Source organism: Tachyglossus aculeatus, chromosome 3 (genome assembly GCF_015852505.1).
Source record: "Tachyglossus aculeatus isolate mTacAcu1 chromosome 3, mTacAcu1.pri, whole genome shotgun sequence".
NCBI classification, from domain to species: Eukaryota; Metazoa; Chordata; class Mammalia; order Monotremata; family Tachyglossidae; genus Tachyglossus; species Tachyglossus aculeatus.
Window position 1 is genome coordinate 94,816,514 of NC_052068.1, and position 16,860 is coordinate 94,833,373.

Sequence of the window (16,860 nt, forward strand, 5' to 3'; positions counted from 1 at the left end):
TGATTCTGGGCTGTCTTCAGAAGGGATTAAGGGAATGTCACAACAGAGAAGCAGAAGTACAGAAAAATAGCTGGTTTATATGTAAAGACAAAGATTGTGGCTGGTATAAGGTTGACTCAATTAACGGTACTTATTGAGCACTTCCTGAATGCAGAGATCTGAACTAAGGACTTGAGAGACAAAAATGCAACAGAAATGGTTATCACATTACCTCTCATCAGGAATTTAGAGGGGAGAAATATTAATATAAATCAATGATCAACCAATCAACTGTATTTATTGAGTGCTTACTGTGTGCAGAGCATGGTACTAAGAACAAATTATGATTATGAGTATGTACATTAGTGTTGTGTGGCTGAGGATGGATTGAATATTCAGGATTTAAAGATTACAGGGTCTCTAAGTGCATCCGTGACAGAAGGGAGAGGGATTAGGGAAAATGAGGGCTTAGTTGAGGAAGGCCTCTTGGAGGAGGTGTGGTATTAGGAGGGCACTGAAAGTAGAGAGAGCAGTGTCTGTTCTATATGAATGGGGAGGAAGTTCCAGGCCAGAGAGAGGATGTGAACAAAATGTTAGTGGTGAAGTAAATGAGACTGAGGTACAGGGAGCACGTTGGCATTAGAGGAGTAAAAATGTGTGGTCTGGGATTTCATCAAGGTAAATTAGGAGAGTGTGAGATGATTCAGTGCTTTAAAGCTGATGGTAAGGAATTACTGTTTGATGCAGAGGTGAGTGGGTCATAATGCTAGTCAATCAAACAGTGCTGAGACATCATATTAGCACCATGTTGCTTGTTCTTTTACCAAAGATGCATCCTGAACACAAAAATCCTTTGTGTATACTTCAGAATATGCCACATCCCTGCTCATCTAATCGCTTATTACACTCCGTGCCCCAGCAGGAACATGACTAACAGAGATGAAAGAGTATCAGTGGGGCTGTACTTCAATCAATCATATTTATTGAGCGCTTACTGTGTGCAGAGCACTGTACTTCCTCTGCATAGATTCTTTGTCCTAAAGCCTCAGAATGGAGACTCCATTAGTGGCTTTTGTTGAGCACTTATTGTCTGCAAAACATAATACTCAGCTCTTGAGAAAATGCACTAGATTTAGTAGATACTATCCCTGCTCACAAGGAACTTACAATCTACATTCTTGATGGGGGACTCCCCCATCATTAATAAGTGCATTTAAATGATGTACTTGGTCCATGGAGTCATATCCACTGTGAAGAAAGCATAGTTCTAGGTGCTGGTGAAATCAAGGCATACAGAAAACACCATTTGTTCCTTTGACGATCATGAAGTCTTAGGTTTTTTTCCAATCAGTATTTTCTCCTATCATCCAAAAATGAAAATCCTATAAAAAATAAAGAAGAACTGAACAAAAAACATCAAATAATGAAACTAAAAAGGCTCAGGAACTTTTTTACAGTGCCCTGGAAATCCCTCTTGACCTCAGAAGCTCTAGACCTTTTTACATTTTTCTTTCTTTTTTTCACTTTTTGGGTAACATATTAATTTTTATCCTCTAATGAAAAATAGCTGACTGCGTTTAGTGAGTTGCACTGATTGGTACATGATTATTTTTTACTTTGAGATAATACAACGTCTGGGGTCAATTAGACACTTAGGTATTCCAACTTTTAACTCCAAAGTTGAATTAATAAACACAAAGAAGTAGCTTGGCCAAATGGAAAGCATACTGGACTGGGAGTAATGAAACTGAGACTCTATTCTCAGATCTGCCACTGCTACCTAAACAAGTCACTTCATTTTCTATGCTTAATAATAGCTTTTATTAAGGGCTTACTATGTGCAAAGCACTGTTCTAAGCACTGGGGAGGTTACAAAGTGATCAGGTTGTCCCACAGGGGGCTTAATCCCCATTTTACAGGTGAGGGATCTGAGGCACAGAGAAGTTAAGTGACTTGCCCAAAGTCACACAGCTGACAATTGGCAGAGTCGGGATTTGAACCCATGACCTCTGACTCCAAAGCCCGGGCTCTTTCCACTGAGCCACGCTTCTTCAGTTTCCTCATCTATAAAATGGGCCAATAGTGAGCATCTGGTGGGCCAAGTATTGTGGATGTTCTGATCATTTTGCATCTACCAACAATTTGGCACATAATAAGTGCTTAGTAAATACTATAACTACCTAAGGAATTTGGGGACAATAGAAAAATCTTAGTTGTTATTTTCTTCACAAGGAGCAGAGTGGCCTAGTGGAAAGGATATGGTCCTGGAGTCAGAGGATCTGGGGTCTAATCCTAGCTCTGCTAGTTGCCTGCTATGTGACCTTGAACAAGTCTTTACCTTCTCTGGGCCTCAGTTTCCTCATCTATAAAATAGGGACTGAATGTCTGTTCTCCCCCCTTCTTTGACTGTGAGCTCTATGTGGGACAGGTTCTAGGACCAATCTACTGGACTAGTAGTTACCTCAGTGCTTAAAACAGTTGTTAGCAAATGCCCTATTAGTAATTACAGTAATTATGTTTGGTTGCATGTATATATGCAAGCGTGAAGCAGCGTGGCTCAGTGGAAAGAGCACAGGCTTTGGAGTCAGAGATCAAAGGTTCAAATCCCGGCTCTGCCACTTCTCAGCTGTGTGACTCTGGGCAAGTCACTTCACTTCTCTGTGCCTCAGTTACCTCATCTGTAAAATGGGGATTAAGACTGCGAGCCCCCCATGGGACAACCTAATCACCTTGTAACCTCCCTAGCGCTTAGAACAGTGCTCTGCATATGGTAAGCACTTAATAAATGCCATCATTGTTATTGTTGTTGTTATATGCACCTATTGAAAAGGAAGAAAATACCTAATCTACAAAACAAAACATGAATTTGAACTTTTCCATGATAAACTTGGAAATGACATAAAAGAGCTGGAGAAAAGTCCAGAAGACATTTCTTTGTCCTGTCTGCATAGCATCTGGAAAGGGGACACAAAGTATATGGTAAGCACAGAAACACTTGTTTTATTTAGCCCATTTAGATGCCAGGGATCAAGTTGGCAAAGCCTGCAGAATCACTGCTGGGAAAAACTAGTGGGCTCCCCTTCCATTCTTGCCTTGCTCCAGTCCAGATAGAGACACTCCAATGACTCCAAATATCCATTCAAGGAGAGCCATCCTATGTTGTAGAAAGAGAGGCTGGTCTGGACACTAAACACCTGTCTGTGTTTGAATATTCTGTTACATCTACGTCTCCCAATATTTAGCGACATAGCCGCACAAACCCCTAAACCTACATCAAACGGGAACATTTTCAATCTTTTCCCAACACTATTGTAAAATAGGGAAACTTGCTCACTCATTTTTTTATTAGTTACATTATTTTGCATTGTGTTTATTTGATTAAGTGTTAGAGGTGGAATTTAATCCTTGATTTACCCGTATGTTCATGAATATGAGTTGAGAGAGAAAGAGAATGTCAGGAGAAATAGAGAAAGGAAGGTGAATCAAGAACAGATAAAGAATCAGAGAGAGAACCTCTTCTGCAAGAGTATATTGTCAAGATAGAAGACGTGTTTCTAAAGGGCTTTATGCTCTTTGGGAAAAAAAGACCACTATATGGCTATTAAATTAACTGCAATGACAATAAATTGTCATTATCATATTTTCTGTAATTCCTCCTCTAGGTGGTAACCTCACTGTGGGCAGGGAGCATGTCTGCTAACTCTGTTGCACTCTTGAAGTGCTCGGTATAGTACTCTGCACATAGTAAGCATTCAATAAATACCATGATTGATTTAAGCATCATATTTCTCCTATTTGGAAAATTCCGAGGGAAACTTTCATTCATAAGGAAAGATTCGAGATCCCTTTTGTGTCTAAATTTGCTTAATTGGTTGAAAACTTGGATTGTGTACTTAAAGAGTTCTTTTTGTCTACTTGTAGGGGCAATATCTTTTGAGCCTCTAGGCTGAGTTGACTTTGTCAAGTGTAACAAAGCATTTTTCGAATATTGGAGGTTTGGCCAAATCCAGAGTGTATTTGCCAAGTGCTGTTCCATCAATTTTTAAAACCCATTTTTTTAACGGACATTTAATCCATACTGATTTCTTACTGCTTTACACTTAACTCATCAAAATGTTATTTTTCAAGGGCTCTTTGATGTTCATGATACCTTTGGGCTTTTTTTTCTCTTCAAAACAGGAAGTTGTGTTTGCCAAGGGTAAACAAACTTAAATTTTGAAAGGTATCATTTTAGTTCAAAATGCAGAAGCCTCAAGCCCTGAATAAATCCTAAACATGGCAAAAATTGTTACAGGGAAAGATAGAGAATTGAACTGTAGATTTTCATCACATCTAACAATTCAGGCGATGAGATATATAGTTAACAATGGTAATTTCTTTCATTCTTCCTAAACGGGTGTTAGAGTAAACATTTATCAGATAAAAAGTCCACACTTCATTAGCTCTTCTGAGCTTAATATAATAATAATGATGATGGCACTTGTTAAGTGCTTACTATGTGCAAACCACTGTTCTAAGCGCTGTGGGGGATAAAAGGTTGTCAGGTTGTCCCACGTGGGGATCACAGTCTTAATCCCCATTTTACAGATGAGGTAACTGAGGCTCAGAGAAGTAAGTGACTTGCCCAAAGTCACACAGCTGACAGGTGCTAGAGCCAGGATTAGAACCCAAGACCTCGGACTCCCAAGCCCATGCTCTTTCCACGGAGCCACACTGCTTCCCTAATTTTCAGCTAAATTTAGGATTATCTATCAATAAAATGATCAATGATATTTACTAAGCAGTTACTCTTTTAAGGGCACTGTACTACATGCTTGGAAAGTAGAACAGAAAGTAAAGATGTAGTCTCTGCTACTAGGGAATGTTCAATCAAAGAAGGGAAAGACAGACATCAAGCATTCACAAACAAACATCAAGAAAATGAAATGTGTAATTGATTATACATTAAGGCTGAGGATAGGTATTTACTGTATATGTTCTAAGATTACTGTTGGGTTGACATAATTTTGGGTATAAGAATTAATTGGGGAAGGCTTTCTGGAGGAGATGGAAGGGAATTAATTCCAGACGGCAACAACAAGCTGATTAAGGGTTCGAGGAAGGAAGAAATAAGAGAATGATAAGAGTAGGAGAGGAGCTAGGGAAGAGCAGACAAAGTAAAACACACTGTAAGTTGGTGAAATACAGGAGAGAGACTTGGACAGGTAGATATAATTTTATCAGATTGGACACAGCCCCTGACCCATGCAGGTTTACAACCTGTCTTTCTCTAACTGTACCAGTATAGTTTGCTGTTTGAATGGAGAGAAGCCAGAATATCTGGGAAATGCTGTGGAGGAAGAGCCAGCAGGATTTCACAATTGACTGAAAGATAGTGAACAAGGGCAGGGAAGAGTCGATGATGTTACTAAGGTAGTGAATTTCTGGGACACAAAAACAGTGATATTATAGAGATGGGAAAGTTAGGAAGAGGAGTGAGTTGGGGAAGGTGAGCAGTTCAGCTGATGATGTGCTGACGTTCCATTGAGAAATACAAGTGAAGACATTCTAGAGGCAGGAGGAAATTTGAGATGATATAGCTTGAAAGAGGGTGGGTCTAGAGAGAAGTAGATTTGGGAGTTGTCCTCATAGAAATAGTAACTGAAGCCTCTCAATAGGGTGAAGTCTGAGAGAGGAAATATAAAGTAGAAAGAATAGGAGAGCCACAGCAGAGTTTTGTGGGATAGCCATAGTTAGGTAATGACAGAAGAAATCCGTAGAATGAGATTGAGAATGTGTGGTCAGGGAGGTAGAAGGGGAACCAGTATAATTCCGGGTTGGCAAAACCAAGATCTGAAAGCACTTTAAGATGGAGAGAAATAATAGTAGTAATAATAATAATAATAATGGCATTTATTAAGTACTTTCTATGTGCAAAGCACTGTTCTAAGCACTGGGGAGGTTACAAGGTGATCAGGTTGTCTCAGAGGGGGCTCACAGTCTTAATCCCCATTTTACAGGTGAGGGAACTGAGGACCAGAGAAGTTAAGTGACTTGCCCAAAGTCACACAGCTGACAATTGGCAGAGCTGGAATTTGAATCCACGACTTCTGACTCCAAAGCCTGAGCTCTTTCCACTGAGCCACGCTGCTCCCTTTTCAGGAAGAGAAATCTAGACTCACAAAATACCATCCTTCCTAAGGATGACTTGGGAAAAAGATCTTTGGCATTTAGTTTCCTAAAGGTTTTCAGGAATCAATCAACAAATCACTCAATTATATTCATTGAGAATTTATGGTGTGTAGAGCATTGTACTTAACACTTGGGAGAGTACAATAGAGTTGGCAAACACCATCCCTGCCCTCAAAGAATTTACAATCTAGTTTGAGTAGTCAGTCATTAAAACAAATTGCAGATAGAGGAAATGGTAGCAATCTTTGTGATGGAGCAGAATGTCCTCTCACAAATGAGGCATTCAGAACTTCTAAAAAGGAAGAACCAAAAAGTGAATAAAAACAAAGAGAAAAAAGAACCAGAAACAAGAGCTGCAAGGTGGCTTCCTAATTACCATCTCGTTTTGTTCTAAAAAAAAAAATCCAGTTTGCTTTTTTAGTGCATCTATTTACAATTTCAATGAATCTAAGTGATGCCATTTCCATAATTCTCACCTTAGGAAAAATCACAATGTTTGATCTTTCTGTCTACAAATAATTTAGGTTGATATTCTCCCTCCAAATTTCCTTTTCTGAGCTTTATTACATTCCATTCCAGCCTCTCAGGAACATTTTTTAAAAAGCTCATGCTGACAATGAATTTACCAAAAGAGGAAATTAAAATTTTCAATGTGTTCTTGTGTGGACGTATTTTGGGGAATATGTTTTGGGGTGTATACTTGCATGTGAAAATGTGTGTATGTGCATGTTGTATTCACTTCTTAAATCCATGTGTATATGTGTCTGTGTGTTTTCATGTGTGATGGAGGTTTTATTGACTTAAATCCATATGATCGAAAAAGAATATTTTAGTTATTTTTAAGGAAAGACTTGTCAAATTGGGATAAGCAAAGAAACGAATGAAAACACAAACTGCATTTCCTTTCAAAATTTTTTGAAAACATAAATGTATTTATCAGACGGCACAATTAGAGAGTTCGATTCCCACTGGATTCACTTAGTACTAGGAATTATTGCTGTACAGAAAGTTTATATACTCCATTATGAGTCAATTTTTTTTTTATCAAACCACCTAATTAAAAGTTCTTCCTTTTTTAAACTGCTTAATGAGGAGTTGCCTCAGTGTACCTATGATGAGTCAGGGCTTTTCAAGGATTTAAAGGAAGAGTAAGTAAACGCCCAGCATGCGATCTCATTAACCATCGCACACTCCCAGGGGGAGCAAACATATCCCAGCATGATAGCCACTTCAATAAAGTTTGGAAGTACTTGTAGCAAAATCCCTCAAATACAATTAAGATATTTTCTGCCTATTGGGTCTAATCTACCAACAAGATGTGAAGAATCTACATTAGTTCTGATACTATACATTTCATGAGATCCTATAATGATAACCAACATAGCCCATCTACACAAAGGCAAGCCATCTGTTTCAGAGAGGGCTAGATATGTTTGGACTGGGAGTTTCCTTCCTAAGAGCAAATCATGAAACCCTGGCTGGACACTCCAGGGAAATATGCTTATGAATCAGGTACATTCAGTACCAACAAGGAGAGGATTCTAGCCACAATGCCTCCTTATATTGAAGACTGCTGAAATGGGCTACACAGTGTGCCCTTAGTATGTACCTTTTAATGGCTAGCTGAATACAGATGACCTCCCAAATGCTTTAAGAATTACCTGAGCGGGTGAAGAGAGATTACTTCTTACCTTATGCCACTTTCCTTCTCACAATTCACACTTCATTGTAAGCTTTATTTTTACCTTGTGAAAAGAGTAAGGATGGTGAGAAAGACTTCGGAGGGAGTGCAAAGAAGCCTAAGGATTAGACAGAAAGTGTCCATCATCTGGAAATGGAAGCAAGAGTGTGAATCCTGAATAACAACCTAATAGTCTTTTCTTTTCTTGATCAATGGTGAGAATTCACAAGAGCCTTCCCCATCTCAACCCATAGATTGTGAGTTCCATGTGAGACAAGGATTGTGTCATACCTGACTACCCTGTATCTATCCCAATGCCTAATACAGGGCTTAGCCCCTATAAAGCATAACAAATGCCACTATTATGATTATTCTTCCCTCCCTTCCTGGATAATTCTGTTTCTGACCTTAAGGGAGAAATTGAGCTACACACGTCCAGCAGATTTAAATTTTTCTTCTAGGAGTCTCATGATAGGAGTCTGTATACCTACAAACGGGGCCCAATTTCCCAGCCAACTTGAACTCTGAATGAAACTTCCCACTTAGAAGTCAGTGAAAGGTAGGTGAAAGAGACTTTTCTCAGCGGAGTACGCTATCATTTCAATTATTTGCCTATCATCTAGCTGGATTTAAGATTTAAGTTTCTTCATTGCCAAGTTCCCATTTTTCCCAAATTCAGTGTATGTGTTTATGTTTGTAGACGTGTATTTCTCTCCATGGAGTAAAATGCCAGCAAAGGCCTGCATTAAAATGAGTCTCTAATTATGTTTTGCTCTACATTTCCAAGAAGAATAAGGCAGAGAGGCATTTCAACATTCTTAACTTTAGTTAGGAGCCAACGACCTTACAGTGGGGCAAAAGATAAAGCCAAATAGCTTCTGACAAGAAAACTGCTTTTGGAAAGTAATAGCAACATGGTGCAGTGAATCTTTTAAACAAAGGGCAAGAAATTGTTGGGTGAAGGGGATTAGATCATCCATATTTGATTTTTATTGCCTACTTTTCTAAGTAATGATGACATAATATTCTCATGGAGATGTGAGTCATCTCCCATTTCAGCAGTTAACACGCTGCCCCTTCTGCCTGATGGCAGAAAGAGTACTCCTGGGGAAAAGAGAGCAATGGGGGAGGGGCCAGCTATGAATACAAATGTCAAGATTTCAACAAAGACAAATTAAGCCTTCTTTTTGCACATTAAAGAAAAAAACCTTACATTTTTAAGATTTGAAACCAGAAGTACTTTGCAGAAAATGGCAAGTATAGAAATAAACTTCCAGAATATGTTACTGCCTATTTAATCACATAAAGAAGAGATTTAAAAGAGATGAAAAGTGGGATTGGAAAGGCTTTTGGCCATTAAGGAAATAGGACTTTAGGCTGCAACATGTAATTAGCAAAATGCTTAGCGCTGGGTGAGAAACAAGAAGATGGCAGGGAACCACCTCCAGATCATTTCTTTATCAATTGCTTACTGGTACTTATTGAACATGTACTGTGTGCAGAGCACTGTGTTGAATTCGTGGGGGAGTACAATATGACAGAATTGATAGGCACATTCCCTGCCCGAAACAAACTTACAGTCTAGAGAGGGAGACAGTCATTATTACATACTTATATATATTAATATATTACATATATATAAATTAATTATGGGTATAGATAAATATGTGGATATGTATTCTGTTCTCTAGAAATGAGGTGAATGCCTTTAACATCATCAGTGGACCTGGACTTTGCTGATTAGCCTGGCAGGATCATCTGTAAAGTTGCCTAGCCTGACTCTTAGCTATCACCAATGGAGTGATAAAGGGGTGAGTAATAGGTCCTGCTTTTTCTGAACCTATTCTATGAAGTTTGAGGTTGCAGGGAAGGACAGTGGCACTCTAGGTGGCTTGTTCAATACTTTGATAGCTGCCTAGTAGACAGTATTGAAGTGAAGCGCACATTTTTGTTTCTATTGGAATGAGATAGAATCCCACATTCGGGGGAAAGAACCTACACAGAGATGCTTAATTTTTCCTGGGGAGAAAGCTGTGGTTGAAAAGGTCAAGTCTGAGACGGTATTGGGTTTGAATTATATCAATTGGTTACCTACATTGATTAAATTAACCACTTCTTCACTACCTCAGTAGATTACAATAAAATAATATTGTTTGCAATGCAGAACCTGGTAGAGGCTGAACAGGGAAAACTCACCATAATTCTCTCTCTGCTGCCAATAGTTTAGAAATGAAAAATGTATCTTTGAGCTCTGTTTTTTTTTTTTTAATTCAATTCTGCCCACTGCAACTGGACAAATGTAGAAAAATATTACCCTAGTAAAAGGGGAGAAAGCGGTCCTTCTGCTCCCAGATATTCCTTTGATTTTGTTTATTTAAGTGGATTTTGACCAGGAATTTCCCTTTTGCTGCTTCAAAATAATAATAATAATAGTGGTATTGGTTAAGCACTTACTATGTGACAGGCACTGTACTAAGCTGTAGGGTGGGTACAAGCAAATCAGGTTGGTCACAATCTTCATCCACATTTTACAGATGAGGTAATTGAGGTGCAGAGAAGTGAAGTGACTTCCCCAAGGTCACAAAACTGACAAGTAGCAGAGCTGGGATTAGAACCCATGACCTTCTGACTCCTAGACCCATGGTCTAATCATTAGATCTCACTGCTTCCCTAAAGAAAGTGGTGGTGCTAGTGGTAATAGTACTTCCCAAAAGAAATAATAGTGGTGCTAGCTACTGGTGCCATTGAGGAAAGCATTGACCAAGTACATATACTTAAACTTCACTGATACCCACTTATTTGTAATTTACTATAGGATCTTTTTCTCCAACTAAACTGCGGCATTTGTGTAATTTATTAAGCATTTACTATGTATCAGGCACTCTTCTAAGTGCTGGGGTAGATACAAGACAAGTGGGTTGGACACCTTTCCTGTCCCACATGGGGCTTACAGTCTTAGTACCCAGTTTACAGATGAGGGAACTGAGGCACAGAGAAGTGAAGTGGCCTGCCTAAGGTCACACAGCAGGCAAATGACAGAGCTAGGAGTAAAACCCTTGTCCTTCTGATTTCTAGACCCGTGCTCTTTCCTCTAGGCCACACTGCTTCAGCTCAGTTATAAACTCCTTGAAGATAAAGGCTCATGTTTTCTAACTTCATTGTATTCTCACAAGTGCAGTGCTCTTCAGAGAGTAAGTGCTCAGTAACTATTATTGATTGATTTATTGCTTACAATTTGGACAATAAACTAATTGGTACAGGTTGGGCAACTACTTCTCTGACCCTTTCTGGTCATGCCCCTCATGATGACTTGTTATTAGAGCTAAACATTTGTATTTCCTTTGGGCAAAATCAAAAAGAGCAAGTCTCTCTAACCCCTTAAAGCCCACAGTGCTGGATCCCTCATCATGAGGGAGGAGAGGAAAGAGGAAAATCGACTTAAAAGTCAAACAGCATGCCTAGTGGAAAGAACATCGGCCTGTGAGTCAGAGATCCTGAGTTCTAATCCCGGCTCTGTCACGTGCCTACTCTGTGACCTTTGGGCAAGTTACTTAACTTCTCTGTACCTCAGATTCCTCATCTGTAAAATGAGAATTCACAACCTCTTCTTAGACTGTGAACTCCATGTGGGACAGGGACTATGACTGATGTGATTATTTTGCATCTACTCTTGGGCTTGCACAGTGTTCGACACATTCTAACTGCTTAACAAATATCACAACTATCATTTTTATCAGTATGAAAATGTGTCCAAAGCCATGTCCCGTGTGACACAAAGTGAAGTGGTGTGAGTTGAGAATTGCCCAGTGAATTTTGTGGAATATGGAAGTCAATCTGAATAATTCAAGTCAGGCAATGCAGTTTTCTATCCAAATCTGGGGTTTAGAGGTCCTGAATTGATTTTGAACTTCAAGTCCATTTGCTCTGAGTGTAATCGTTTTGAATTTTGAACTGATTTAGCATCATTTAATCTTTTTGTTTCCCAGTTTTTTCATCTCAGAAGGAATCACTTTTTTAATCACAAAGATATTATTTGCTTTAGATTTCAGTATTTTGTCATCTGATTGATTTTACTTTGTTTCATAACTACTGAAGCATCTCTCCTTGAGTTACTTTGTTCAATTCCTATAAATATCTATTCATAAGGTGCCTTGTTGACCAAACCCTGATGGAAAAGCTGAAAAACATAGGCAACCTGGTGATGATATTTAATTTCCTTAGGATTGTTCATTTCTAGTTCTCAAGCCTTGAATCTTGGGTAATAAGAATTTTCAGTAATATTGGAATCACCCCATTGACTTATAATTGAAAGTGAAATCACAGCCTTAAGGCAAAATATATTTTAGGAAGAAACAGAGTATGGAAAATATTCAAATACACGTCTACTAGCTTCTCTGTTATATGAGAAATTGAAATTATCCATCTTTTTGGAGATTTCAAAAGAGGATTTTAGCAATGAAAAACGCTGAATCACTTAGCCAATACATCTGTGCTCAAAGCTTTCCCTCATTTGGTTGCCACAAATTCACAAGTCATATCTTCTGTTCAAATTTCACTTCACAGGATTGTGATTTTTTTGTTCTTTCATAACATTTTCACTGAAGGATCACCTTCATTCCTTTAGTCGAAGTCTGTAACACAACCACTTTGAGAATCAGCATGGTCTAGTGGATAGAGCCCAGAATAGGTGGCCAGAAGGTCCTGGGTTCTAATTCTGGCTCCCACTGCTTGTCTGCTGTGTGACCTTGGGCAAGTCACTTTACTTCTCTGTGCTTTAGTTACCTCATCTGTAAAATGGAGATTAAGACTATGACCCCCGTGCAGGATAGGGACTGTGTCCAACCTGATTAGCTTGTACCTACCCCAGAACTTAGTACAGTGCCTGGCACATAGTAAGCTCTTAACAAATGCCATAAGAAAACCCAAAAAAACACATGGTATCATGAATAAGTCACTCAATTCCAGTGATTTGAAACAGGAATTCATTCCGATTTTATGCTCCTTTAGAAAACTTCCTTCAGTGTTCTGTCTGGGGACTGCTGTTATTAATTCATTTATATTTATTATTTTAGATTCCAGTTGGGTAGAAAGACTCTTCATTAAAGAGTCTTGGTTTGCCAATAGTTAAAACATATTTTTACATATTCATTCATTCATTCATTCATTCATTCATTCATTCAATTGTATTTATTGAGCGCTTACTGTGTGCAGAGCACTGAACTAAGCACTTGGGAAGTACAAATCATCAGCATATAGAGACGGTCCCTACCCAACAACAGGCTCACAGTCTAAAAAGAGGAGACAGACAACAAAATAAGTAGGCTGGTGTCAATACCATCAGAATAAATAGAATTTATAGCTACCGTGACATAACTTGGATCCATACCTAACCAAAGTAAACAATTCCTAAAACAGATTAGTCCATCAGTATCATTTCTTGGTGTGATTAGCACCTCTTTCCTCATGCTTGAAGCATCTGTTCAACCTCAAAATGTCCTTGGAAAGGAAATGAGGCATGTAGAGCATTTTATTTTCCCAAGTACTTAGTGAAGTGCCCTGCACACACTAAGTGCTCAATACATATTTATTGACTGTGTATTAAATGCAATATATCATCATCAATTGTATTTATTGAGCGCTTACTGTGTGCAGAGCACGGTAGTAAGCACTTGGGAAGTACAAGTTGGCAACATATACAGTCCCTACCCAACAGTGGGCTCACAGTCTAAAAGGGGGAGACAGAGAACAAAACCAAACTCTTTTTCCATCAAATTTTGATAATTTCCACATCAAAACACTTCAAGTAAGAGCCATAAGAGCACTGGTACTTTTAGGAACACAATTAGGATCTCTGTGGTAAACCAGTGGCCTGGAAGTTGGATCCCATCCTCTCTTGCCTCTGATGACCTTGCCAACTATTTTGTTGACCAAATTTAAACCAACAGGCCTTAGCTCCACAAAGTCTTTTTCCTTTTCCCCAAATCCCTCCTTCTCTAAATCTACTTTATCATCCAGCTAATAGAGAATCTCCCATCTGTTTTCTAAATCTGCCTCCCTTCTTCCTGTGCCCCTGACCTCATCCTCTCTCACATTCTTAAAATACTTGAGCCCACTTTTCTTCTCTTTCTACCAGCCATCTTCCACCACTCATCTACTCTTTGTTAATTCTTTGCTCTCAACCTTCAAACGTAATCTTCCCTACGCTAAAAAAATTTACCCCCTCTTTATTCTCCCATTCTCCTTTGGACAGATTGTATACTGACCGGTACTTTTCAAGTAGGTTGTATATATCTGTCACCACATTCCTTTCCTCCAACTTCCTTCTTGACCCTTTTCAATCTCATTTCCTCAGTTCTACTGAAACTACACTGTCCAATGTTACCAATTACCACCTCCACGCCATATCAAATAGACTTTATTCTCTTCTAATCCTCCTTGACCTCTTGGCTGCCTTTAATACTGTGTTCACTATATAGTCTTCATTGTACTCACCCAGTTCACTTCTACTTCACCTATCTTTCTGGTTGTTCCTTTTCAATTTCTTTCACCAGCTCCTCCAACTCTCATGCTATAACCGTAGGAGTCCATCAAACTTTGGGTCTGGTTTCCCTTCTCTTCTAATTTTGCACTCAACCTCATAGGGAGCTCATCTACTCCTATGGCTTCAATTACCACCTTTGTGGAAATGTACCAAATACTTTTCTCTAGCCCAGACCTCTCACTGCCTCTGCAATCTCTTCCTGCCTCGAGGCATCTCTCTCTGGGTATCCCACTGGCACTTCAAGCTCAGTATATCCAAAACTGAGGTCAGTTTCTCTCCTAAATCCCCTTCTCCGTCTTACTTTCCTATTGTGGCTGACAACAAGATTATAATTTCTCTCTTTGAAGTCTGCAACCTTGTAATAATATCTGACTCCTTCCTTTCTTTCATCTCTCAAAATCAGGCTTTCACTAAATCCTAACCGGTTTTCCTCCACCATATTTCCCAGATGGGCACCATCTCTAATGAAATGACCATTACTCTAATTTATATCCCACCTTCACTACTGCACCAGTCTTCCAGCTGGTCTCCCTGCCTCCAGACCCTCCCCCCTCTATCCTATGCTTTACTCTGCTGCCCAGATCATTTCCCTAAATCATAATTTTGTATAGATTTCATCACTTCTCAGAAACCTTCAATCATTACTCTTCTTCTCTCTATCAAGTAGAAAATCCTGACAATTGACTCCAAAACACTATCAGTTCTCTCCCTTTCATTGACTCTCTTGCATCACTATACCCCGGATCACACTCCATTTCTCTCAATCTGACCTACTCAATGGGCTTCATTCTTGTCTCTCTTATTTGTTCTCTCATTTGTCTCTGTCCTTTGTTCAAAGCCTTCCTCCTTCCTAGAACTCCCTGCCTCTTCCAACTCTTGTCCATAATCAATTATCATCTTCAGTGCCATTTTGAAATTACTCCTTCTGCAGGAGGCCTTCGCATTTCAATTTTTTTTCTCTCCAGCATATATCCTCTCACTACCACTTCAGCACTTCTTCACCAATTACACACTGTACATCCTAGCCCTCCTGTGGTTATTGACTTATATACACTATTATTAAAGCAGTAACTCATCTCCACATCCATTTTCCTATTTCTTTTTCATTACATAAATTTTCTTGTCTATCTCCTCATGTCTACTCTTTGTCAATATGTTTTATTTCTCTCCCCATAAAATATGAGCTCCAAAGGGTAGGGCAAATCCAGGCATTTTCCATGGTCCCAGGGCCCTTCCCAGTGAATGACTCCCCAGGTTTGATGCAGGGCTTGGAATGATTTTTTTATTAGTAGTAGTAGTAAGGTTAGTAATAATAATAATGACTATAGCATTTTTAAGCAGTTACTATGAACCAAGCACTGTACTAAGTACTGGGGGAGATACAAGACCATCAGGTCCCATATGGAGATCATATTGTAAAGAGGAGGGAGAATAGTTATTAAATCCCCAATTTATAGATGAGGGAACTGTGGCCCAGATAACTTAAGTGACTTACCCAAGTCATTTGACTGTACTGTAGCCTATTCCAGAATGGCAGAAATTAACATGCCCCTGATGGCCCAAGACAGAATTAGAACCCATGTCCTCTGACTCTTAGGCCTATCCCCTTTCCATTAGGCCATGCTGCTTCTCACAGAATTACTGCCCTGGTGAATAGTCCAACTCCTGTTGCCTATCTCCCTCCATGGATCAGGCCCAGAAACAACAGCCTCATGCCAGGAAAGTTTCTCAAGTTTCCACAGCACCAGAAGGGTTGTTCTTGGGCATGGATTATATTTCTTCAGATCAGGGAGAAGACTGGAAATGTAAAAGGTGGTGGGGATGTCATGGAAGGAACATTTACTGGATAGCAATAGTTATGGGCTGTCACCACTTCAGGATCAACCAATCAATAACATTTATTGTACACTTACTTTGCCCTTGGGAGAGTTTTAAAAGCTTGGGAGCATACAATTTAACAATATAACAGAGGTGGTAGACATGTTCCCTGCCCACAATGAGCTTACAGTATGGAGGGGGAGACAGTAATTAACATGACCAAATAAATCATAGATATGCATAATGCTGTGGGGCTAGGGGGTGAATAAAGGGAGCAAATTCAATGCAAAGGTGATGCAGAGGGAGTGGTAGAAGAGAAAATGAGTGATTAGTCAGGGAAGGCCTCTTGAAGGAAATGTGCCTTCACTAAGGCTTTGAAGGTGGAGAGAGTTATTGTCTGTTGGATAAGAAGAGGGAGCTCGTTCCATGCCAGAGGCAGGTTTTGGGCAAGAGGTAGGCAGTGAGATAGATGAAACTGAGGTTCAGTAAGTTAGGCTGGCATTAGAGGGGCAGAATGTGCAGCCTGAGTTGCAGTAGGTGAGCAGTGAGGTAAGGTGTGTGTGTGGGGGGGGGGGGGGGACGACACAAAGTGGTTGAATACTTTATTCATTCAATCATATTTGAGTGCTGTGTCCTCTTTATAGCCAATGTAAGGAGATTCAGTTTGATG